General features: G+C 46.0%; 1 non-coding gene across 1 annotated transcript; it reads left to right on the top strand.

The window, feature by feature from the left end:
* Positions 1–337: 337 nt before the first annotated feature.
* trnat-cgu lies at positions 338–409 on the top strand. The gene has a single exon. It is a non-coding gene; the product is annotated as a tRNA-Thr (tRNA).
* Positions 410–3,215: the final 2,806 nt, after the last annotated feature.

Here is a 3,215-nt window from a genome sequence, read left to right as displayed (position 1 = left end):
TCTTTTCAAACTGCTTATTGTTTTGTTTTGTTTTTTTAACACAATATCACGGGCATAAACAAACAACACCTACTAAACTACGCAACTGTGTCTTTAACATCGGATACGACTACACACAATGTCATCAGTTGCATTCCCTCTGAAACTTAAATGTTTCTGCTTTCCCAATGATCTTGCAAGAAGAGTCGTGTTTACGTATACTGTTTACATTTCATCGATTTTGTAAGTAATGTCTTACGTGGTCTGCATTTACATTTACCAACAGCATATCAGTATGCATGCCTTCTGTACTGAACTACACATATCGTAAAAGTTGCACTTTCAACACTATCTGTCCGGCGCGGTGGCCAAGTGGTAAGGCGTCGGTCTCGTAAACCGAAGATCACGGGTTCGAATCCCGTCCGTGCCTGATGACTTTAAATATCTTAGACCTCATTTTTAAAGGTAATACACTAATTATAAAAAAAAGGTGAGATTGTCTCATGTCAAATACAAGATACAATCCACTGCTGCACAGAGCGGTCAATTGATCAAGCTAAAGCAATTACAGGGAAATTATAATCTGACACTGTATAATGTAACAACTCACGTATTTCAGTGCTTGAAATAGTTTGTTTATGCTGATTGAATTGACACAGTAAGTAGCGTTTTCTAAATGTAATTCAGTTTAAGATGCTAATTATAGTTTCCATAAATCGCCTTGGATAAATACGTCTGCTAAATAAACAAATAATAATGTTTACATTTCCCCACAAGGGGGCACTCCAATACTGTCTTTGAAGGTGAAACGTGGATTTCAATGTATCAGTTATCAAGGTTAAACACCACCCAACCTGACCCCGAACATTACACCCCACGACCACACACTCGTCATTCAGAACACTAGATACTATTGGGGTACCTCTGAACGAATATGCATTGCAAGCAGCAAGTAACGTTTGCATTAACGTTTAAGTTAACTAACATAATGTAAACGCAACCATTACAAAATAGCATAACACGTTTATTTGAGAACTTTGAAAACTGCTGAAGAGGGGGGGGTGGGGTGGGGTGGGGTGGGGGGGGGGGGGGGGGTAATGACCTTAGCAGGAGGGGTAAGAGATTGACTGAGGCGGGAGACGGGCTGATAGATTAAGCGCGCCCCGGGTGCAGCATGGTCTCTTTACCTGTTCCGCCCTCGTCTCTCTCTTTCAGAGACTGCCTGTCTGCAAGGGTGCGTAATGTCAAGTATTGTCAGCTGTGTGGGGTTAGCTGAGAACTCCGGGATCATTTCACATATGAACCCAGGCATCCGGGTTCGGCAAAGCGGGCCCTCCCGGCTCCAGCCCGGGTCTTTGTTCCAGCCGTGTTCTAAATTCTTTAATTGAGACCCATAGCGCTCCAGCGCCGCTGCCTAAAGCAGTTCACTACACTATCAAACAGAAACTACTGGAGGCTGTAAATTTGTATTTTAATTTGACCCCCCCCCCCCCCCAATACCCTAATATGCTCGAATCTGATAAGACGATAATATTTCCAAATATTAAAATGACTGGATATCGTTCCCACCTGCCCCCCTGACTAGCGCATTCATTGGGACACGTGTCCCCCCTCTTTCTAAAGTATAGGCGATGTCCCAGTTTTGATTGCATGTTGCATCACACTAGGTATAGGCCAGGACATGTCTCTATTAGCTGCGCCCTGGAAATGCCTGTTTCCTCGCGTCCTGCAAGCACACCCGGGGCTTGACTCGGATATTGGGGCGCTTCTGCCGGGCAGGTAAAGAGCAGAACGCAATAGACAGAGGACTGTGTTCTACATTTTTTTTTCTTTCGCTTGTTCACGGTGTATTCTGCTATCCCCTGTGTTTTCACGCAATATACAAAGTGAACAATGTAGCATTTTAGTTTTAGAACCAGACATTCATAACATCTCGCCAATAACGAAACCCTGTAACTTGTTACTTACAAGTGGGCTTGCAGGTTCGTTAGGAGGCAGTGTCACAAAAGAGATCGTGTTGGGCTCCTGAGTGGCGCATCCGGTAAAGGCGCTCTGTGTGTTGTGCATATATGCCTGAGAGATCAGCAGTTTGAGTCCAGGCTAGGTCGGCCAGGGTATCCTCAGCTCACCAACGCCCGATGGCCGGCATGTAGCCAACTCAGAGTCGGACGGGTGACTGTACGTGTGTCCGTCTTCTGACTCTCCCGAGTCAGCGCAGTGAAGAGCCGGACTAGAACAGAATAACTGCGCTTATAAAACTTAGAACAAATAATTAGCTATTCCAAATTTATATAGATGATCTATTTGCGATCCTGGTGCCCTTACAAGGCTTACATGTTAGTTAATAAGCATGAAACAAAGCACGCAGACTCAGACAGTGGGGCACGGCAGCAGTGCTATAGTACTGAGTACCTGTTCCTTTAAATATACAGTTACTTCACTGCGCTTTCCAGGGGACCACGGGATCCTCCCACAGCCAGCAGTAACGCCTGCACGAAGAACAGTACTCAAACTCGGTCAAACGACACAGACAGGGCGTGCAAACGGGTTTTAATTAAAACAGCACTCAGTGGGTTAACTCTTATTGCGCAGAAATATATCGATAACGTTTTGTTTTTTCCAATGTATTTTTTTGTAATTGCTGCGCTGTCGTTTTCAATTTGGTGGCAACAGTAACCCAATGCTGCTTTAAAAAGTAGCCGGGCGCGCACACACCCCCCCTCTCTCCCTCCCACACCGCACAGCATCACCTGAAGAATTCCATTTAGGGAGGGGCAGGCCCGGGTTCGCTCGCCCGCGACCTTAAACGGAGAATGCGGCGTTTTCCTAATGAATGCGATACGATTTGGACAGGCAGGCTCTGTGTGAGATTAGCGGATCACACAGGCTGGGAGACCAGGTGGTGCCTGGTCTAATCGGCGTGAATGACTCATGGTTAACACTCTGGGGGGGGGGAGGCGCACAGCTAAACTTTCGAGGACACTGAAACAACGTGTGTTTATCAGCGCTTGGACACAACGGCACTTTTTGGGGTTTTTTTTTGCTACAGTGTTGCAATGTCTTTTTTCCCTTAGGTGGGCACATGTTGCTGGATTTGAATTGGAAATGTTGCAATGTAACCCAAGGATCGCCTTACATGGCCGCGCATAGAAAATGAACGGGAACAGCGCGGACTCAGATGTATGAAGGGAGCGACCACAGACGAGGGGTGATGAACAAACAGACCAGCTCTCCTG

This window comes from Polyodon spathula, chromosome 21 (genome assembly GCF_017654505.1).
Source record: "Polyodon spathula isolate WHYD16114869_AA chromosome 21, ASM1765450v1, whole genome shotgun sequence".
In the NCBI taxonomy this organism is placed as follows: Eukaryota; Metazoa; Chordata; class Actinopteri; order Acipenseriformes; family Polyodontidae; genus Polyodon; species Polyodon spathula.
Note: the sequence above shows the minus strand (reverse complement) of the source record. Positions and strands in the feature narration are given on the sequence as shown.